The sequence below is a fragment of the Pseudophryne corroboree genome, chromosome 6, assembly GCF_028390025.1.
Source record: "Pseudophryne corroboree isolate aPseCor3 chromosome 6, aPseCor3.hap2, whole genome shotgun sequence".
Taxonomy (NCBI): Eukaryota; Metazoa; Chordata; class Amphibia; order Anura; family Myobatrachidae; genus Pseudophryne; species Pseudophryne corroboree.
Window position 1 is genome coordinate 88,421,612 of NC_086449.1, and position 23,840 is coordinate 88,445,451.

At 47.3% G+C, this 23,840-nt stretch overlaps 1 non-coding gene across 1 annotated transcript; it reads right to left on the reverse strand.

Annotated features, from left to right (window-relative positions):
* Positions 1–9,988: 9,988 nt before the first annotated feature.
* Positions 9,989–10,181, reverse strand: LOC134938203 (U2 spliceosomal RNA). The gene has a single exon (XR_010180814.1). It is a non-coding gene; the product is annotated as a U2 spliceosomal RNA (small nuclear RNA).
* Between the last annotated feature and the right edge of the window lie 13,659 nt (positions 10,182–23,840).

The window sequence follows — 23,840 nt, forward strand, 5'->3', positions numbered from 1 at the left end:
ACACATAATGCAGCCTAAGAAATGTTAGATCAAACTGTTGTTGAATGAAACCCACTAGTTTGCATTTGTAAAACAATCTGATCAACACATGTTCCTGTCTCTCTAACATCTCCATGCAAACCCAGTTCACACAATATTCAGAGAAGACAGCAACAAATCCTTTCACCTGCATGTGTCTATAAAGTTACACAGGGACACATCTCAATCTCAAACAAATGGCTTGTCCATACACCCCTTTCCAGGTGCCAGGGTCATCAGCATATCAATTCCTAGGTGAGAAGCTTCCAAGCCATTTGTCCACAAACGTAAATGCATTTTAAAACCAACACAACTTACACATTCCTTCTAAGTGCTGGCATTTGCTGCAATGTAAATGTGCAGTCTTACAACTGTGCCTATTGCCTTAAATATAACATTGGTGAAAACACAGTACTAAATATATTTTTAAATACCCGGTGCCTAGCACCCACACTACATTTAAAGATGGTGCTTAGCACCAGTGCACAGTTTTAAAGTGGCGCCAAGCGCCCATTGTCCCTTAATATGGCGCCGGGCACGAGGATTAACACCTTCAGTGCCGCAGCCGCCATTACACGTGTGGCTGGTTGGTCTCTCCGGCCACAGCCCCCATTAGCTTGCTCCCTTGTAGTTTGCCCAGTAGCTTGCCCCCTTGTATTTAGCCCCCCAGTAGTATGCTCCCTTGCAGATTGCCCCCCTTGTAGTTTGCCCCCAGTATTTAGCCCACCTAGTAGATTGCCCCCTTGTAGTTTGCCCCCACTAGCTTGCCCCCTTGTAGTTTGCCCCAGTAGCTTGACCATTTGTAGTTTGCCCCCAGTAGCTTGCCCCCTTGCCGTTTGCCTCCTTGTATTTAGCCCCCAGTAGTTTGCCCCCTTGTAGTTTGTCCCAGTAGCTTGCTCCCTTGTAGTTTGCCCCAGTAGCTAGCTCCCTTGTAGTTTGCCCCAGTAGCTTGCTCACTTGTAGTTTGCCCCAGTAGCTTGCCCCCTTGTATTTAGCCCCCCCAGTAGTTTGCCCTTTGTAGATTGCCCCCAGTAGATTTCACCGTTGTTGTTTGCCCCCTTGTATTTAGCCCCCCAGTAGTTTGCCCCCTTGCAGTTTTGCCCCCAGTAGTCAACCCCCCAGTAGCTTGCCCCCAGTAGCTTGCCTCCTATAAAGTTTGCCCCCAGTAGCTTGCCTCCTTATATTTACCCCCCCCCCAATAGTTTGTTCCTTTGTAGTTTTCCCCCAGTAGTTAGCGCCCTTGTACTTTGCCCCCAATAGTTTGCCCCCAGTAGTTAGCCTCCAGTAGCTTGCGTCTTGTATTTATTTAACCCCACAGTAGTTTGCCCCCTTGTAGTTTGCCCCAGTAGTTAGCCCCCCTGTAGCTTGCCCACAGTAGATACACACACATACTGTATGTAAAACAAAAAACCCACCATACTCATCAAGCCCCTCTCCCGCGTCCGACCGCTGTGGTGCTTCTGGGGTCCGCTCCTCAGCACTATGAGACATTATGACGTCTCTCCCATAGCATACACTGACAGAGCCGGAAGCCGGAGCTCAGTAGTGAGCTCCTGCCTCCAGCTGCCGCTGTGGAGAGAGAGAGCCGGGAGCCCACTGGTTACACAATCTCAGCATGCACCTGGAATCTCCATGAGGTGGTGGCACTCAGCGAGTTAGGTGAGACGGAGGAGACAGAACTGCTTTCCGTCTCCAAGTGGAACTGACGGAACAAAGTTCCGCCCGTTTTGGCTCACTTTAACCCCTGATTATATGTAAGAAATTATAGTAAAAACGAGGGACTTCATGCAATAGTGGTTGACACACTTAAGCAGAAATTCAATACTGTTTGAAACATTATTTCATCCAAACAGACTGTAATGGCAGCATTAAAAGCCGTGACCAAACAAATAAACTTGGGCCACATATCAAACTCATATAAAGGATAACATGCCGGGAGAGAATAAACTAAAAATATCCCATAATAATAATTACCCTTCCTGCTTCTACTCTCCACATGCGTCCATACATTAAATGGCTGCCAGACCACTAATTACTGAAAAGCTCAAGCAATCCACGAATCAGCATGCTGACAGTCAATCACGGTCTGGCTGCATTCCTGAAGGCATTAATATGGTTATGGGTTATAATTGTGTGATAAATGGAGGCACTGTAAGCCAATTTTGCACTGCCCCGGTCTCCTTTACTTACCAATAACTAATTTGCCAGAAAGATAGGTCCCAAGCATCATTTAAACCTGCTTTTGATTGGTGCAAAGATCTGCAGAGTGGATTCTTTGAGTATACAGTCCCAATATAGAGTATAGTACAGTGAAAGAGGAGTTGTAACTCCTAGTCAAACTTTTCCAAAGGGTGTGTAGTCAATATGTTCAGGCAGCATGTTAACATGGTCAGAATTTTTACATTCAACAAGTCAAAATGGTAGAATAATGTATGTTATCTTGAAATACATGTAATCATTTTTTTAAATGCATAGCAAGAGGGATCCAGATGTGACCTTTCCAGCTCATTGAGTGTGTTATCTCTTTAACTTTGTTTGGACTTCAAAATTCCTTTGCCATATCCCAGGTCCTGATACCTGGTCCCCTAACCTGATCTACAGTTTCTATGCCTACTCCCTGTGTACCGCACCACGATTCTGTCTTGCCATCACGGGTTTGGTCCCCGGGGGAGATCATATCTTCCAGATGTTCCCGGTTGGACAGGCTCTCATGGCGGCTACCTGGAGTTGTCCAAACCCTACTTCCTGCCCTCCATTCCTCTACGCCGAGCCTCGCTCTCCTCCCAACATGGCTCCAGGAATTAGTCGAGGGCACATCTAGGCTGGACGTCACTGGTCGCTGCTTCAGCTGTCATTAATGATTAAAATAATACAAAGAAGATGCATATGAGACATATTCTGTGTCATATGCATCCTCTTTATATTATTCTAATCCCTAATCCTCTGAAAGTGGGGTTGGGAGGCACCGATCTTGGTGCCTCCCGTTGTCAATGGGGAAAGATATGGGAGCAGGGGGCGTGTGCGGGCTGGGCCTAGCAACGGGCAGGAAAAGCCCATTGAAATAACATGGGAAACATATAGGGACGTGCTTTCAACCTATGAAAGCACTCCCCTGTCAGTGAGGCCACAGTGAATGGCCGGCGGATCCGTCACTGGATCTGCTGTCAATCACTGTGTGGGCGATGGTGGCGGAGGAGGTGCGAGTGGCGGGATGCGGCGGTGGTGCGGGCGGCGGGATGCGGCGGTGGTGCGGGTGGCGGAAGTTTACCTGTACCAGAGTTTGGCAGCGGAGCTGTACCAGTTTCAAAAATGGCACCTCAGCATAATTTCTGAAATTCTAGATAGCCTCCGAGAGCCAATCACGGCTCGCCATGTCATCGCCCCCTTATACAAGTCAGCAAGAGGGAGAGGCTGTCAGTCCGACGGTGGAGGAGGAGCTGTTTAGAGCGCCTGAAGAAAGAAGACGGCTGAAGTCCTGGATGGGCGGCGGCTATGCAAAAGAGCTTAGCAACCGCGACCCACCAGGTGAAGACGCTGAAAACCCTGGGGAAGGCGGCGGCAATGCAAAAGAGCTTAAAGGCCATCGCCTCCCAGGTGAAGACGTCGGAAGCCCTGGGGAGGCGGCGGCCATGCAAAATAGCTTAAATGCTGCCGCCCGCAGATGAAGTTCCTGCACAATAAAATAATAAAACATTAGGTGTTGTGTTTTTATTTTAATATTTTCTTTACAGGCGGACTACGGGTGCCAGTGGGCCCTTTATGTCCAGGCATGCTGGCACTTGTGGTTCTCCAAGTGCCAGCATGCTGGGACAGGCTTCCTGGGACCTGTAGGTCGCCTGTAAAGAACAATATTAACATACAATGAACCCCGCATCCTCCGCCACCAGGGGTGCGGGGCATAGCACTGGGCTATCAGCCCAGTGCTGGTTGTTGCTCGGGAGGGGCCCCCTTTCCGAGGAATTCCAGCCCTGGGCTGACTAGCTTGGGGGGTGATTAATGTTACGGCAGGGGGACCCCACACTGAGTGTCTCCCCTGCTATGGCATTACCCCGCCCGGCTGGTTCTGCCTGGTGCTGGTTTTAGTGATGGGTGGGGCACAACACTTGTTTTTTTTGCCGGGGTGGTGGTGTTAGCTGCCAGTGCCTCCCCAGACAGTCACCTCACCGCACGTCACTGGTACTTAAGATTGCTTTTTTCCCTCACAGCACTACATTGAGATGTTAGGTGGGTTAATACTCTATTTTACAATTAATTTTTGGACCAGTTATTGGTCGTTTCACTTGCAGATGTTCAGGGTTTGTTTGTTTTTTATCTTACACATTTTATCATCATTTTACTTATAACTCTACTGCCCCCCATCAAAACCATTCCTCCCATCTTCTCTCATCCCTCCCTCTCCCTTTTGTTCCCATCTAAACTTATTCTTTTCCTTGTTCCTCCTATTTTGCGTCACCAATCCTATACTTCAAAGACTGATTCTTGACCAGAGAGTGGAGTGGGAGCAACAAGAGTGAGCAACTTCTAGGGGGGGAATTCAAATGTTTAAAAAGTTATTTGGGTGTCTGTGTTTTTCCTATCTAATAGACAGGAGAAAACAGACACCCAACTGACTTTTCAAACAATTGAATGCCCCACCAAGACTAACAATAGCAGCATTATTTAATACATGTCTGGCACCCAGGTCCTGCATCTGTGGTAGGATCCTCCTATCATTGAACCCTGCATATGTTTGCACCTTTTTGGCATCCCAGTCTGATCTGAGCTTCTAGCCCAGGTTAAGCTAAAACGAATTGGATGGAGGTGTGTTTCATAGCAGTCTCAAATACATGCAACCAGGTCACCATACCCATTTACTGGCACATCTATCTTACATAAATATATAGGAGCATAAATAATACTGCAGAACATTACCAGGCAGGAATAAACTGTACTTGGCTGTGCTAGGTATTAATCTTGTCATAGTAACAAGAGCTTCTAGACAATACTTTGTGAGGCAACCTGCCTGTGCTTTCCTCCTGAGGGTACATGAGCTCACACATCACATTTATGTTTCACAACGCCTCCAGCTCTGCACAGAGTGTGCCGCAGAACACCTCCATTATCTCCAGGGCCAGGACGAGATAAAAAAAGCCCCGGTGGGACATATTAGCCTCACAGTAAAGGAGAGATGTGCTACATGCCGGGCAGATCCAGCATGGTGCGGGTGAGTTCCCAGTGGCTATGCCAGGCCTCCTACTCAACCCCTAGGATAGCAATGATACTAAAGAGTTAGGGCAGACCTAGAAGTACGAGTGTGGTGCAGAGAGCCGGCTCTCCGCTCTCCTCATGCCCTATAAAATACTGTTTTTCTGCGCTAGGGAAACACAAGGTGAGAGCAGATCCCCCGTACACTCAGACAGGGAAGAGATTATAGGTCTTCTCATTCCGCCAATAGGAGCGCAGGACGCATCACTCTCTGCAGCCAATCACAGCACAGTCAGCATGTATATAAGTGACAACAACATGCTTAGTTTCTGGCATCTAGCTGCTGTCAGCTCTCTTCTGTCTCTCCAGCCATCACCTCCCCCTTTTCTCTCCTCTGACAGCCCCTCTCCATCTCTCTCACCATCAAGCAAACACCCCCCCCCCCCACTCTGTATCCTCAGACAGGCCACATCTTTCTGTCTCAAAAGCCCCCCCCCCCCCCCAACACACACACTTTTCTCCCCAGCTACCCAGTCTTCCCCGGTCTAGCCAGTCATCACTCTACTGTCTTTCCAGCCACAACCCTTCTTTCTCTATGGCCCTGCATAGTTTCCCTAGCCCCATCCAGTCCCTTTCTGTATCTCTAGATCTCTCAGCCAACACCCCTTCTGTCTGCTTTATCTCTCATCTCAAGCCCTAGTGAGCTCCTCGACATGACTTAGGGGTAAATTTACTAAAGCTTCTAAAACAGAGATTTGGTGAAGTTGCACATAGCAACCAATCAGATGCTGTCTATCATTTTCTAATAGGCAATAGAGAAATGATAGCCAGCATCTTACTGGTTGCTGTGGGCAACATCACCAATACTCTGTTTTAGATGTTAGTGTAAATTTACCCCTTAACATTCACCTTCTTTTCTTTCTGCTACTCACCCATCTGTCTAATCAGCCGGCGCCCCTTCTGTCTCATCAGCCGGCACCCTTCTGTCTCATCAGCCGGCACCCCTTCTGTCTCATCAGCCAGCAGCCCTTCAGACTCATCAGCCAGCAGCCCTTCTGTCTCATCATCAGGCACACCTTCTGTCTCATCATCCGGCACCCCTTCTGTCTCATCATCCGGCACCCCTTCTGTCTCATCATCAGGCACCCCTTCTGTCTCATCATCCGGCACCCCTTCAGACTCATCAGACAGCAGCCCTTCAGACTCATCAGCCAGCAGCCCTTCAGACTCATCATCAGGCACCCTTTCTGCCTCATTAGCCGGCACCCCTTCTGTCTCATCAGTCGATACCCCTTCTGTCTCATCAACCGGTATCCCTTCTGTCTCATCAACCGGCACCCCTTCTGTCTCATCAACCGGCACCCCTTCTGTCTCATTAGAAAGGGTAGACTAGATTGAGCCAAGAGTTTATGTGCCATCAAATTCTATGTTTCTATGTGTAAGCCCGCCATTCCCCTTGTGTACAAGTGTGCGACTACAGGTGCAAGGCCTGAGACACCAACATTGTGCAATACTCCTAAATAATTATAGTAACAAACAACATAGATCAATAGATCTGCATATAATGTAAGATTCAGAATGACAGGTTTATCATTTGATTATTAATGCATTAAGAATACATTTAGATGGCAGGCATCAGTTGTCATATTGTGAGTAGCTTTAGCATTGAGAATGAAACCTGCATGAATTGGGGACAATATGATACAAATGGGAAACAATAAATAGTGTTATACAATTGTTACTATTCTGTTGAAACATTAGTGGATACAATATGTAATAAAGTATCACCTTAGGCCACAAGCTAAACATAGAATGTTCATGTAGAAAATACAGGGCTACATCTGTTTAGTAATTGGGATTACACTACAAATTCTCTTGGTGGAAATATCAATAGTGAGTGCACCGCTTTTCCCCTTGTATTTGCACCCAGACTATGCACTTTATTTAAGAAAGATTAAAAGTCTTGATAGCATTTCTGGCTCAGGTCTGTAAGGGATTGGTACCAGGAAGGACCCTGGTCGTGGTGCAGTGTAAACGGGTAAGCCTGGTCAATGCGACCCGGTACCCATTTACTGCAGGATGATGCTACATACAAGTAGCTAAAGGACCCTTGATGTCAGGAGGAGAAGTAAGGCCCAGGGATAGTACTTTCACTACCCACGTCAACAACTACTCCCTTTAGTAACCTTGTGTCAAGCAAAGTCAGGCATGGAGCCCGAAGTGATATCAAGATACCTAAAGATATCAAGAGGTGCTATCATGCTCAGTGCTATTGGCACTCCTCCCATTCACCCTCAGGTGTTTAATTAGCTGGATTCCTGCATTTCAGATCACACACTGATAAGGCCCTATTTAGAGGTAAGTCTTGAATAAATGTATAGAGTGTGATAGTATCAGGAATGTTAGGGACCCATGTGATGAAGTCACCTGGCCGCGGTACATGGGCCCGCATATTTGCCCAAATGTGTGCTAAGAACTTCAATTATACTCCATGTTAATTGTGAGGGTTTATTTAAATTATTTTTACTATCAGTGTTCTTAGTGCTAAGAGTGTGCATCTGGATCTCTCTTCCTCCAGCATAGTATTCAGGGTTGGACTGGCCCATAGGGGCACAGGGGAAACCACCATTGGGCCCCACTGCCTGGGGGCCCACCTCCTCCTCTAGTGATCAAATTCCAGACTGTGCACTTGAATTATACATTATACATATGTATAATACTTATACTATATGCTTATAATTAAACTGTAAAGTATATATTTATCAAGGGGCCCAGACTATGCACTCTCTAATATTTAGTCAAGCCTCCGTGGCAGCTGGCTAACCCCATCTGGAGACTGGCCACCCCCAAAACATGGGCCCCTACCTCCTGCACCTCCGGTGGGCCCTTCATGCCCCAGTCCGACACTGATAGTATTAGAAGCCTCAGCATGATAGCACCTCTTGATATCTTTAGTAATAGGATATGCAGTGCAGTCCAGGTCCCCTCCACCCCCACCCCACATCTTTCTGGTTTCGTTTGGTGCATTTGAAATGTCAGAGCTGAGTCACAGTTTTGCAACTTGTGTGAAGTGACATCCAGTCCAAAAGAGTCCAGAGCAGAAGTAAGGGTGCCATTGTAGATGGAAATGGTTATCAGGGCGAGATACAATGGCAGTGGTAGAGAGAATAATTTTTAGCAGTGATGATGAGGTTTTAGATCCAGACTTCTTACAGACAGCTTTCTTATAGGATGGGGGCAGAGAGGTGGTGTTACTGCAGGATGGAGAATGGGTGCAGGGATAATTATATGCTAGAAAATTATAGTAAAAAAGAGGGACTTCATGCAATAGTGGTTGGACACACTTAAGCAGAAATTCAAGACTGTTTCAAACATAATTTCATCCAAACAGACTGTAATGGCAGTAGTGGCAACTGCAACCAGGGCCGACTTAATGGCAGTATGGTAAGCCGTGACCACACAAATAAACTGAGGCCACAACTCAAGCTTATTTACAGGATAGCATGCCAGGAGAGAATAAATAAAAAAAAAAAAACATAATAATAATTACCCTTCCTGCATCTACTCTCCACATGTGTCCATACATTAAATGGCTGTCAGCACTCTTATTGGTGAAAAACTCAAGCAATCCACCAATCAGCATGCTGACAGTCATTACACCGTCTGGCTGCATTCATGGAGGCATTATTATGGTTATTTGTTATTATTGTGTGATAAATGGAGGCACTGTAAGGTAATTTTACACTGTCACAGTCTCCTTTACTTAACAATATCTATTTTGCCAGCAAGGTAGGTATCAAGCATAATTTAAACCTGCTTTTGGTTGGTGCAAAGAGATGCAGACTGAGTGAATTATTTGATTATACAGTCCTAATATAGATTATAGTACACTAAAAGAGGAGTTGTAACTCCAAGTCAACCTTTTCCAACGTTTATGTAGCCTGGTGCCAGCCTATCATGGGGCCTGCTGGGTGACCTGAGCCTAATGCCCAGGGTCACCATATTCCCTAATGGGCCACACTTACACTAGGGCCTAATGCCCTCTATTACAAGCACAGGTCTAATGGCTGCTATTGGCCCCGTGCCTATGCCTGCCTACTGCGCCCACAGGCCTGAGGCCTGACTTATCCCCCACGGGCCTAATGTCCGATCCCTGATGGACTAGGGAGGAGAGGGGAGGGTGACAGATGCCATCTCCAAGGGCCTACCAGTCCCGGTGGGAGAGGCACCGGGAGGAGCTTCGTCAGATCTTTTGGTTTCCACCCTTGGTGACCTCTCCGGTGTGGTCCTTCACTCTTCTGCCGCTGTCCCATCCTGGCCAGCAGCGCCATCACCTCTTCTCCACGTCCAGCCAACAATGGACATCTTCTTTGGTGTGCCCGGCGTCTTCTGGCCTCTTCCGCGGACTCAGGAACACTTCACGCTTTTCTGTGTGCCCTGCTGCGCTGCTCCTCTTCCTCTGTGGCGTCCACACTTCTCCAGGTCTAGGTGGCATCTGCCATCATGGGGGCGGGGCCCATCAAGTGGCGAGCACTAATTGTCTCGCCACGGCCGTCCGTGATTGGCTGGTGCTGGATTTGAAATGCTGCATCCAGTGCTTCCCATTGGCCGCTTCTGGTCCGGTGCAGGGAACCAATGCATGGTCCCAGCACCGGACACCCGTCACCACTGCACAAGCAGCACTGGGGACAGACAAATTTAGGTTGTGCAAGACATTGCAAAATGGGCATGCAAGCACACTTAAAGATAAAAAGCAGCAATTGTCTATTTTTGGATAACAGAACAGGAAAGGTGCACTGGTCGTGGAAGTACTGCAATATGTGGTTAAAGCATAGAGTGGACATAGCAAGCTCTTTTCCCATCTCCCTGTTCTAAAAATCCATTTAATATATGGCCTCCAGATAGTGGGCGTATCAGAGATTAAATTTATGAGAACAGATACAGTACTACACTTGATCTTAGCCAAAAGCATCAGCGGCCTACCTGCCTGCTTGCCAGTCCCTTCTGATGCCCTGTCTGGATTTTGCACACCGACTCCTATCTGCCTAAGAGACAAGCAGGAACAGTCTTGTGTTTGTCACTTGCTAGCTGGAGGCACAATTTGCATGAGCTCCACCTCTTGCACCAGTGGCAGAACTAGCGAGCGGTGGGCCCAGGTGCGACAAAATGCTTTGGGCCCCCCACCCCATCCAAGTCCACCCCCTCACCCCTGGAGAGGATCTGGTGAGGGGGACCTGCTCAGGGCCAGAGAAATGGATACCTAGCAACAGTGCGTAACTAGGCATTTTAGCACTATGTGCAAGAAACGGCATCGGAGCCCCACCCCTAGATGCAGAATAGGGGCAGTGCGCGCCGTAGGCGCGCGCAAAAATACATACTGGCGTGGCTTCGTGGGGAAGGGGTGTGGCCACAAAATAATACCAATTCATAAAACGGTGCACAGTAGTCTCCATTATTCAAATTATGCTGCACAGTAGCACCACTATACCAGGTAGAGAACCTTTTACAACTTACGGCGGACAGATTCCTCTTTTTACACATTACGGCAGACAGCGTCCCCCTTTTTACACATAACGGCAGACAGCGTCCCCCTTTTTACACATTACGGCAGACAGCGTGCACTTTTTACACATAACGGCAGACAGCGTCCCCTTTTTACACATAATGGCAGACAGCGTGCCCTTGTTACACATAGCGGCAGACAGCATACACTTTTTACAAATAACGGCAGACAGCGTGCCCTTGTTAAACATAGCGGCAGACAGCGTACCCTTTTTACACATAACGGCAGACAGCGTGCCCTTGTTACACATAGCGGCAGACAGCATACACTTTTTACACATAATGGCAGACAGCGTGCCCTTGTTACACATTACAGCAGACATCGTGCCCTTGTTACACATAGCGGCAGACTGCATCCCCTTTTTACACATAACAGCAGACAGCGTGCCCTTGTTACACATAGCGGCAGACAGCGTACACTTTTTACACATAATGGCAGACAGCGTGCCCTTGTTAAACATAGCAGCAGGCAGCGTACACTTTTTACACATAATGGCAAACAGCGTGTCTTTTTTACACATAGCGGCAGACAGCATCCCCTTTTTACACATAACAGCAGACAGCGTGCCCTTGTTACACATAGCGGCAGACAGCGTACACTTTTTACACATAATGGCAGACAGCGTGCCCTTGTTAAACATAGCGGCAGGCAGCGTACACTTTTTACACATAATGGCAGACAGCGTGTCTTTTTTACACATAACGGCAGACAGCGTCCCCTTGTTACACATTACGACAGACAGCGTGCTCTTGTTACACATTACAGCAGACAGCATCCCCCTTTTTACACATTGCGGCAGGCAGATTCCCCCTTTTTACACATTACGGCAGGCAAATTCCCCCTTTTTACACATTATGTCAGGCAGATTGCCCCTTTTTACACATTATGTAAGGCAGATTCCCCCTTTTTTACACAATACGGCAAGCAGATTCCCCTTTTTACACATTGCGGCAAGCAGATTCCCCCTTTTTACAGATAGCGGCAAGCAAATTCCCCCTTTTTATACATTACGGCAGGCAGATTCCCCCTTTTTACACATTGCGGCAGGCAGATTACCCATTTTTACATATTGCGGCAGACAGCCCCCCTTTTTGAAGAAAGAAAGAAAGAAAGAAAGAAAGAAAGAAAGAAAGAAAGAAAGAAAGAAAGAAAGAAAGAAAGAAAGAAAGAAAGAAAGAAAGAAAGATAGAATTATACTTACCCTCTCCGCTGGCTCAGGCTCCTCGGTGCAGCTTCTGGTCACGATTCCCGGGCAGGAGAGAAGTAGGAGGAGGGAGGTGGAGGAGGGAGCCGCAGCAGCGCTGTGTTATTGGTGGAGGCGCTGCTGCTGCTGGTCTGGGACTCAGGGTCGACAGCACAAAGGTCGACACACTTTAGGTCGATGCCAATTGGTCGACACACCTTAGGTCGACATGGACAAAATGTCGACATGGTCAAAAGGTCGACAGGAACAAGGTCGACGTGGAAAAAGGTCGACATGAGTTTTTTATGTTTTTTTTGTGTCGTTTTCTTCGTAGAGTGACCGGGAACCCGAATTAGTGCACCGCGTCCCCTCGCATGGCTCGCTGCGCTTGCCATGCTTCGGGCATGGTGCCTTCGCTCTGCTACCGCTTCGCTCGGCACACTTTACCGTTCCAATCGTAGTCCACGTGGATCGTTAAGTATGAAATGGTTCAAAAAAAGAAAAAATCGTGAAAAACTCATGTCGACCCTTTTCCATGTCGACCTTGTTCCTGTCGACCTTTTGACCACGTCGACCTTTTGTCCATGTCGACCTAAGGTGTGTCGACAAATTGGCGTCAACCTAAAGTGTGTCAACCTTTGTGCTGTCGACCTGGAGTCCGGATACCGCTGCTGCTGCCCCTCTGCTTTACTATAGGCTGTTCTCGGAAGACAGCCTATAGTGAAGCAGAGTGCCAGCAGCAGCAGTGCCTCAACCAGTAGTAAAGCGCTGCTGCGGCTCCCTCCTCCACCTCCCTCATCCTCCTTCTCCCCCGTGCCGCTGCGCTGTTCTTCTCTCCTGTCCGGTCGGCTGTGTGCTGCCGGCAGCTGTTGCCCGCAGCACACAGCGGCATGTAATGAGTCAGTTTGACTCATTACATGCTTTGGGCCCCTGGACAGTGGCGGGCCCCATTGCAACGCACTGGTTGCACTGGCTGTAGTTCCGCCTCTGTCTGGCACACATCTACAAGCCGGCTGACAGGCATCCTACCTGGCTCCGTGACTTTTGTCTGTGCATTGTGATCCATCAGACATTGGCCCTCATTCCGAGTTGTTCGCTCGGTATTTATCATCGCATCACAATGAAAATCCGCTTAGTACGCATGCGCAATGTTCGCACTGCGACTGCGCCAAGTAACTTTGCTATGTAGAAAGTAATTTTACTCACGGCTTTTTCATCGCTCCGGCGATCGTAATGTGATTGACAGGATATGGGTGTTACTGGGCGGAAACACGGCGTTTCAGGGGCGTGTGGCTGAAAACGCTACCGTTTCCGGAAAAAACGCAGGAGTGGCCGGAGAAACGGTGGGAGTGCCTGGGCGAACGCTGGGTGTGTTTGTGACGTCAAACAGGAACGACAAGCACTGAACTGATCGCACAGGCAGAGTAAGTCTGAAGCTAGAAAAAGAAGAAAGAGTAGAAGATTTTTTTACACTGGCGCTAAAATGAGACTGCCCTAGATATTAACCTCCCAAAGGTGTCACCAAAACACCTAGAAAATACAATATGCAATACAAAAATAGGAGATCTACAACCCTGGGCGCTCTTAAATAAATGTTTATGAAATACGTTCCTTCTCCTTATTATGAGATGCCTTCGTGTTGTTCTTTTTACTTTGCTCTGTACTTCATTCCACTCAAGATGGTACGGTGTAAAATCGGAGTTTGGGATATGAAGAAAGAGAGAGAAAGAAAATATATAGTGTAATACAGTCTTTATACAGATTTCTGTGTATATGGAAACGGGGTTCAATAGATGGAGCGTACCACACTCACTATAGACATGGGGGAGGTCAAACTCATAAAGGTATCTTTAACCAGAAAAAGGTAGGCGTACCCTACTCACACGGTCACTGGAGTTCAGGAAGCACATCAAGGTATCTTTAGTGTTTATCCCCTTGTGTTTCCTCCAAATGTCCCAGTACCAATATTAGGCTCATTCATAGGGAAAAAATAAATAAAAACATCCAATGTGTGGTATTGCCAAGAGAATAATGTTACAATTAAAGAACAAAATGTCCTAGAAGTTAATGCGTACTTATGGTCAAGTATGAATTAGCCACTGTATAACGGCAGTACCAAACGTACCCGACTTACTAGAAATCGGGAAAGGAAAAGCACATCAAGGTATCTTTACAGTTTCTTTAGATTATAATCACAATCTGCGTACCCCAACTCACAGTGTTGTTTTCTGTTATAAACACATCATGGTATCTTTTCCCTTGGAGCCTTCATCCAAAGGGTTATTCAATAATTTTCCAAGAAAAATATGTCCACCAGTCGAATAAAAATGACAAAGTTTTATTGTACAAAAATGGGTCCCACAGTCTGGGAGAATCCAACAGTTTAAAATACAAGATGCAATCCGAGACAGTTCCACAATTGAAAAAGATTGCAACAGAGAAATTTTTTTTAGATAAAATGAATTAAAAATTAAAATCCTAGTGAAAAAAGTACCACACAGACCCCAGCTGGTCACTGGAAAAGTTAGAAAGCAATACCAATGGTGGAAAAAGAGGGGTTGCCTTCTTACCAGAATCAGCGAAGATGTATGGGGGTAGTGTGGAGAAAAAACTGGCTGTTCACACTCCTTCTGTTGTCAATGCATTTCGGTCACCAGCTGACCTTTATCAAGATAAAGGTCAGCTGGTGACCGAAATGCATTGACAACAGAAGGAGTGTGAACAGCCAGTTTTTTCTCCACACTACCCCCATACATCTTCGCTGATTCTGGTAAGAAGGCAACCCCTCTTTTTCCACCATTGGTATTGCTTTCTAACTTTTCCAGTGACCAGCTGGGGTCTGTGTGGTACTTTTTTCACTAGGATTTTAATTTTTAATTCATTTTATCTAAAAAATTTTTCTCTGTTGCAATCTTTTTCAATTGTGGAACTGTCTCGGATTGCATCTTGTATTTTAAACTGTTGGATTCTCCCAGACTGTGGGACCCATTTTTGTACAATAAAACTTTGTCATTTTTATTCGACTGGTGGACATATTTTTCTTGGAAAATTATTGAATAACCCTTTGGATGAAGGCTCCAAGGGAAAAGATACCATGATGTGTTTATAACAGAAAACAACACTGTGAGTTGGGGTACGCAGATTGTGATTATAATCTAAAGAAACTGTAAAGATACCTTGATGTGCTTTTCCTTTCCCGATTTCTAGTAAGTCGGGTACGTTTGGTACTGCCGTTATACAGTGGCTAATTCATACTTGACCATAAGTACGCATTAACTTCTAGGACATTTTGTTCTTTAATTGTAACATTATTCTCTTGGCAATACCACACATTGGATGTTTTTATTTATTTTTTCCCTATGAATGAGCCTAATATTGGTACTGGGACATTTGGAGGAAACACAAGGGGATAAACACTAAAGATACCTTGATGTGCTTCCTGAACTCCAGTGACCGTGTGAGTAGGGTACGCCTACCTTTTTCTGGTTAAAGATACCTTTATGAGTTTGACCTCCCCCATGTCTATAGTGAGTGTGGTACGCTCCATCTATTGAACCCCGTTTCCATATACACAGAAATCTGTATAAAGACTGTATTACACTATATATTTTCTTTCTCTCTCTTTCTTCATATCCCAAACTCCGATTTTACACCGTACCATCTTGAGTGGAATGAAGTACAGAGCAAAGTAAAAAGAACAACACGAAGGCATCTCATAATAAGGAGAAGGAACGTATTTCATAAACATTTATTTAAGAGCGCCCAGGGTTGTAGATCTCCTAAGTCTGAAGCTACTCTGAAACTGCTAAGTAGTTAGTAATCGCAATATTGCGAATACATCGGTCGCAATTTTAAGAAGCTAAGATTCACTCCCAGTAGGCGGCGGCTTAGCGTGTGTAACTCTGCTAAATTCGCCTTGCGACCGATCAACTCGGAATGAGGGCCATTGTGAAATACTTCAATGGAATATTTTCTAGTTCCACAAAATTCTCAGCATTTGAATGCTGTGGCAAGAGGCTTTAAACAGGCATCTAGTATTTTCTGGAACTGCAATAGTGTTCTGGAATGTCTGTTCTATGATCCAGGTTCTATGATGTGTGTGCTTGTGTGCTTTCCATTTTGAAATGTCTTGCAAAGGCCTACATTTTTTATTTTGGAAATGGCTTACTTTGGTGCACCTTTACATTCAATGTTTGAGTTGTTCAATGTTTGATATCTTTCTGGTTTTATCTGGTGCATTTGGAATACCAAAGCTGAGTCACAGTTTTGTGACCTGTGTGAAGTGACATCCAGTCCAACAGGGTCCAGTGCAGAAGTAAGGGTGCCATTGTAGATGGAAATGGATTATCAGTGCGAGATAAAATGCCAGTGATAGAGAGAAGAGGTTTTAGCAGTGATGATGAGGTTTTAGGGCCAGACTTCTCGCAGACAGCTTTCTTATAGCATGGGGACAGAGAGGTGGTGTTACTGCAGGATGGAAAACGGGTGCAGGGATAATTATATGCAGTGCTTAAAGTGGTCTTAGAGAGGAGGTGGAACTACCCCCCCCCCCCCCTCCTGGCACCCATGCAATGAAGGTATTGTGCTCCCCCCCCCAAAAAAAGGGGTGTAGTCTCAAAAAGAAAGGGGCGTGGTCACACAACAGTAATAATGCCCACAGAAGTAGCACCCCTAATACACATAGGGGGTCATTACGAGTTTATTGCTCGCTAGCTAGCTTTAGCAGCCATGCAAATGCTATGCCGCCGCCCACTGGGGAGTGTATTTTAGCTTAGCAGAAGTGCAAACGCATGTGCAGCCGAGCTCTACAAAAACAGTTTGTGCAGTTTCAGAGTAGCTCTGAACCTACTCAGCGCTTGCGAGCACTTCAGCCTATTCGTGTCCGGATTTGACGTCATACACACGCCCAGCGAACGCCCAGCCACGCCTGCATTTTATCAGACACGCCTCCTTTTTTGCAAACACTCCCTGAAAATGGTCAGTTAACACCCAGTAACGCTCCCTTCCTGTCAATCTTCTAGCGGCCGCCAGTGCGAACAAAAACTTTGCTAGAACATGAGCACAACCACAAAGGGCTTTTTATCTGTATGTCACGCGTGCACATTTCCTGGGGCATGCGCAGAAGTGCCGTTTTTTCATCTGATCGCTGCGCAGCAAAAATTGGCAGCGAACGATCAACACGGAATGACCCTCATAATGCTCACAGTAGTAGCACCCCATAACACACAATGCCCACAGCAGTAGCACCCCTTATACAATGCCCACAGTAGTATTGCTCTTTATGCAATGTCCACTGTACTGGTAGTGTCCACAGTGGTAGTAACATAGTAACATAGTTAATGAGGCTGAAAAGAGGCAAAAACCCCATCGGGTTCAACCTGTATTCTATATTAAGCAGTGCACATTATAATGCACCAGCTGAAATAATGGTTTCATACCTATTGACAACTATATGTAGTGCCCCTTATATAGAGCCCATAGTAGTGGTGCCCTTTATGCAATGCCCCCAGTAGTAGTGCCCCTTATATAGATACCATAGTAGTGGTGCCCCATATGCAATACCCCTAGTAGTAGTGCCCCTTATGTCCTCAGGAGTGATGCCCCTTATAAAGTGCCCCCTTTACAATGCCCTCATTAGTAGTGCCCCTATTAGTAATGCCCTCAATGGTAATGCCCCTGTGTAGTATTGACCCCAGTAGTAATGTTGCCTGTAGTAATGCACCAGTCATTTAGCCCCCTGTAGTTTAGCCCCAGTAGTTATGCCCCCAGTAGTGTAGACCCCAGTGGTAATGCCCCTGCAGTTATGATACCAGTAGTTTACCCCCCCCCCTTTAGTTTAGCCTCCCAGTTGTAAAGCCCCCAGCAGTTTAGCATCTGTAGTTTAGTCCTCATGTAGTTTGCCCCATGTAGTTTAGCCCCCAGTGACAATGCCCCCAGTAGTAATGCCACCTTGTAGAAATGCTCCCAGTAGTTTAATCACTGTAGCTATGCCCCCCAATAGTATTGCCCCTGTAGTTATGCCCCCAAAAGTGATGTCCCCAGTAGTAATGTGCCCTAGTAGTAATGTCCCTGGTAGTAATGTGCCCCTTTAGTTTGCCCCCAGTAGTTAGCCCTCTTGTAATTTGCCCCCAGTAGCTTGCCCCCATGTAGTTTGCCCCAGTAGCTCCCCCCTTGTACTAAGCCCACTAGTAGTTTGCCCCAGTACTTATCCCCCAGTACATTTCCCCTTATATTTAACCCCCCAGTAGTTTGCCCCCTTGTAGTTTGACCCCAGTAGTTAGCTCCCAGTAGCTTGCCTCCTTACAGTTTGTCCCCATTAGCTTGCACCCTTGTATTTAGCCCACCAGTAGTTTGCCCCCAATAGTTAGCCCTCAGTAGCTTGCTCCCTTGTAGTTTGCCCCAATAGCTTGCCCCCATGTCGTTTGCCACCAGTAGCTTCCCCCTTGTATTTAGCCCCCCAGAAGCTTGCCCCTTTGTAGTTTGTCCCCAGTAGCTTGCCCCTTATATTTAGCCCCCCAGTAGTTTGCCCCGTTGTAGTTTTCCCCCAGTAGTTATCCACCATGTAGTTTGCCTCCTAATAGTTTGCCCCCAGTAGCTTGCCCCTTGTATTTAGCCCTCCAGTAGTTTGCCCCCATGTAGATTGCACCCAGTAGCTTTCCCCCTTGTAGTTTGCCCCCAGTAGCTTGCTACCTTGAAGTTTGCCCCAGTAGCTTGCACCCATGTAGTTTGCCCCCAGTAGCCTCCCCCTTGTGTTTAGTCCCCCAGTAGTGTGCCCCAGTACTTAGCCCCCCAGTAGCTTGCCCCTTTGTAGTTTGTCCCCAGTAGCTTGCCCCTTATATTTAGCCCCCCAGTAGTTTTCCCCTAGTAGTTATCCCCATGTAGTTTGCCTCCTAATAGTTTCCCCCCGTAGCTTGCCCCCTTGTATTTAGCCCTCCAGTACTTTGCCCCATTATATTTTGCCCCCTTGTACTTTGCCCCCAGTAGCTTTACCCCTTGTAGTTTGCCCCCAGTAGCTTGTCCCCTTGTAGTTTTCCCCCTTGTATTTAGCCCACCCCAGTAATTTGCCACATTGTAGTCTGCCCCCCAGTAGTTGGCCCCCATTAGCTTGCTCCCTTGTAGTTTGCCCAGTAGCTTGCCCCCTTGTATTTAGCCCCCCAGTAGTATGCTCCCTTGCAGATTGCCCACCTTGTAGTTTGCCCCCAGTATTTAGCCCACCTAGTAGATTGCCCCCTTGTAGTGTTCCCCCACTAGCTTGCCCCCTTGTAGTTTGCCCCAGTAGCTTGACCAATTGTAGTTTGCCCCCAGTAGCTTGCCCCCTTGCAGTTTGCCTCCTTGTATTTAGCCCCCAGTAGTTTGCCCTCTTGTAGTTTGCCCCAGTAGCTTGCTCCCTTGTAGTTTGCCCCAGTAGCTTGCTCACTTGTAGTTTGCCCCAGTAGCTTGCCCCCTTGTATTTAGCCCCCCCAGTAGTTTGCCCCCTTGTAGTTTGCCCCCAGTAGCTTTGCCCTTTGTAGATTGCCCCCAGTAGATTTCACCCTTGTTGTTTGCCCCCTTGTATTTAGCCCCCCAGTAGTTTGCCCCCTTGCAGTTTTGCCCCCAGTAGTCAACCCCCCAGTAGCTTGCCCCCAGTAGCTTGCCTCCAGTAGCTTGCCTCCAGTAGCTTGCCTCCTATAAAGTTTGCCCCCAGTAGCTTGCCTCCTTATATTTAGTCCCCCCCAATAGTTTGTTCCTTTGTAGTTTTCCCCCAGTAGTTAGCGCCCTTGTACTTTGCCCCCAATAGTTTGCCCCCAGTAGTTAGCCTCCAGTAGCTTGCGTCTTGTATTTATTTAACCCCACAGTAGTTTGCCCCCTTGTAGTTTGCCCAAGTAGTTAGCCCCCCTGTAGCTTGCCCACAGTAGATACACACACATACTGTATGTAAAACAAAAAACCCACCATACTCATCAAGCCCCTCTCCCGCGTCCGACCGCTGTGGTCCTTCTGGCGTCCGCTGCTCAGCACTATGAGACATTATGACGTCTCTCCCATAGCATACACTGACAGAGCCGGAACCCGGAGCTCAGTAGTGAGCTCCTGCCTCCAGCTGCCGCTGTGGAGAGAGAGAGCCGGGAGCCCACTGGTTACACAATCTCAGCATGCACCTGGAATCTCCATGAGGCGGTGGCACTCAGCGAGTTAGGTGAGACGGAGGAGACAGAACTGCTTTCCGTCTCCAAGTGGAACTGACGGAACAAAGTTCATCCTGTTTTGGCTCACTTTAACCCCTGATTATATGTAAGAAATTATAGTAAAAACGAGGGACTTCATGCAATAGTGGTTGACACACTTAAGCAGAAATTCAATACTGTTTGAAACATTATTTCATCCAAACAGACTGTAATGGCAGCATTAAAAGCCGTGACCAAACAAATAAACTTGGGCCACATATCAAACTCATATACAGGATAACATGCCGGGAGAGAATAAACTAAAAATATCCCATAATAATAATTACCCTTCCTGCTTCTACTCTCCACATGCGTCCATACATTAAATGGCTGCCAGACCACTAATTACTGAAAAGCTCAAGCAATCCACGAATCAGCATGCTGACAGTCAATCACGGTCTGGCTGCATTCATGAAGGCATTAATATGGTTATGGGTTATAATTGTGTGATAAATGGAGGCACTGTAAGCCAATTTTGCACTGCCCCGGTCTCCTTTACTTACCAATAACTAATTTGCCAGAAAGATAGGTCCCAAGCATCATTTAAACCTGCTTTTGATTGGTGCAAAGATCTGCAGAGTGGATTCTTTGAGTATACAGTCCCAATATAGAGTATAGTACAGTGAAAGAGGAGTTGTAACTCCTAGTCAAACTTTTCCAAAGGGTGTGTAGTCAATATGTTCAGGCAGCATGTTAACATGGTCAGAATTTTTACATTCAACAAGTCAAAATGGTAGAATAATGTATGTTATCTTGAAATACATGTAATCATTTTTTTAAATGCATAGCAAGAGGGATCCAGATGCGACCTTTCCAGCTCATTGAGTGTGTTAGCTCTTTAACTTTGTTTGGGCTTCAAAATTCCTTTGCCATATCCCAGGTCCTGATACCTGGTCCCCTAACCTGATCTACAGTTTCTATGCCTACTCCCTGTGTACCGCACCACGATTCTGTCTTGCCATCACGGGTTGGGTCCCCGGGGGAGATCATATCTTCCAGATGTTCCCGGTTGGACAGGCTCTCATGGCTGCTACCTGGAGTTGTCCAAACCCTACTTCCTGCCCTCCATTCCTCTACGCTGAGCCTCGCTCTCCTCCCAACATGGCTCCAGGAATTAGTCGAGGGCACATCTAGGCTGGACGTCACTGGTCGCTGCTTCAGCTGTCATTAATGATTAAAATAATACAAAGAAGATGCATATGAGACATATTCTGTGTCATATGCATCCTCTTTATATTATTCTAATCCCTAATCCTCTGAAAGTGGGGTTGGGAGGCACCGATCTTGGTGCCTCCCGTTGTCAATGGGGAAAGATATGGGAGCAGGGGGCGTGTGCGGGCTGGGCCTAGCAACGGGCAGGAAAAGCCTATTGAAATAACATGGGAAAAATATAGGGACGTGCTTTCAACCTATGAAAGCACTCCCCTGTCAGTGAGGCCACAGTGATTGGCCGGCGGATCCGTCACTGGATCCGCTGTCAATCACTGTGTGGGCGATGGTGGCGGAGGAGGTGCGAGTGGCGGGATGCGGCGGCGGTGGTGCGGGCGGCGGGATTTTACCTGTACCAGAGTTTGGCAGCGGAGCTGTACCAGTTTCAAAAATGGCACCTCAGCATAATTTCTGAAATTCTAGATGGCCTCCGAGAGCCAATCACGGCTCGCCATGTCATCGCCCCCTTATACAAGTCAACAAGAGGGAGAGGCTGTCAGTCCGACGGTGGAGGAGGAGCTGTTTAGAGCGCCTGAAGAAAGAAGACGGCTGAAGTCCTGGATGGGCGGCGGCTATGCAAAAGAGCTTAGCAACCGCGACCCACCAGGTGAAGACGCTGGAAACCCTGGGGAAGGCGGCGGCCATGCAAAAGAGCTTAAAGGCCATCGCCTCCCAGGTGAAGACGTCGGAAGCCCTGGGGAGGCGGTGGCCATGCAAAATAGCTTAAATGCTGCCGCCCGCAGGTGAAGTTCCTGCACAATAAAATAATAAAACATTAGGTGTTGTGTTTTTATTTTAATATTTTCTTTACAGGCGGACTACGGGTGCCAGTGGGCCCTTTATGTCCAGGCATGCTGGCACTTGTGGTTCTCCAAGTGCCAGCATGCTGGGGCAGGCTTCCTGGGACCTGTAGGTCGCCTGTAAAGAACAATATTAACATACAATGAACCCCGCATCCTCCGCAACTAGGGGTGCGGGGCATAGCACTGGGCTATCAGCCCAGTGCTGGTTGTTGCTCGGGAGGGGAGGGGCCCCCTTTCCAAGGAATTCCAGCCCTGGGCTCACTAGCTTGGGGGGTGATTAATGTTATGGCAGGGGGACCCCACACTGAGTGTCTCCCCTGCTATGGCATTACCCAGGGCTGTTTCTAGCCAATGTGGCTCCCAGTGCGAGATTTAAAAATGCGCCCCTCATGACATAAAAACATGTGCCCCCCCACACCTAGATTATAAAAAAAAAACTTGCGTGCGCACCCGAAAAGGGTGTGGCCTCATTTAAATGGGCATGGCCTCGTCTGAAGAGACTACCTCACAATCCAGTTTTTTACCCTGCTCCAACAGATCACGACCACCACAGGAAAAAAATATTCTACCATATTAAGCCCAACACAGTAATGCCCCCTGCACCATATTATGTCACACACCGCAATGCCCCTGATACATTAAATCCCCACACTACGGCAGGCAAGAGTACCCATTTCACACATTACGGCAGGTGTCCCCATTTTACACATTGAGAGAGAGAGAGAGAGAGAGAGAGAATACTTACAGAGGCGATTACCGCTCTTCGGCCTGCCTCACCAGTCGCTCCTCGCGCCGGCCTTTCACTCTTCCTAACTTGGATCCCCCTATGTACTCCGCTCGGGGAGGGGGGGGGAGTTTTGCGGAGTGATGGGGTTGCATTGTGATGTAACGACGCAACCGCGTCATTCCGTGAAACTCCGACCCCGAGCGGGTTACTCGGGTAGAAATAGGAGGGAGAAGCAGAGAGCCACAGTTAGTGCCGCGGCGGGCGCCCAATGCGGTTGCACTGCTCGCCTGCCCCAAGAAACAGCCCTGGCATTACCCCGCCCCCGGCTGGTTCTGCCTGGTGCTGGTTTTAGTGATGGGTGGGGCACAACACTTGTTTTTTTTGCCGGGGTGGTGGTGTTAGCTGCCAGTGCCTCCCCAGCCAGTTACCTCACTGCACGTCACTGGTACTTAGGATTGCTTTTTTTCCCTCACAGCACTACATTGAGATGTTAGGTGGGTTAATACTCTATTTTACAATTAATTTTTGGACCAGTTATTGGTCGTTTCACTTGCAGATGTTCAGGGTTTGTTTGTTTTTTATCTTACACATTTTATCATCATTTTACTTATAACTCTACTGCCCCCCATCAAAACCATTCCTCCCATCTTCTCTCATCCCTCCCTCTCCCTTTTGTTCCCATCTAAACTTATTCTTTTCCTTGTTCCTCCTATTTTGCGTCACCAATCCTATACTTCAAAGACTGATTCTTGCCCAGAGAGTGGAGTGGGAGCTACAAGAGTGAGCAACTTCTAGGGGGGGTATTCAAATGTTTAAAAAGTTATTTGGGTGTCTGTGTTTTTCCTATCTAATAGACAGGAGAAAACAGACACCCAACTGACTTTTCAAACAATTGCATGCCCCACCAAGACTAACAATAGCAGCATTATTTAATACATGTCTGGCACCC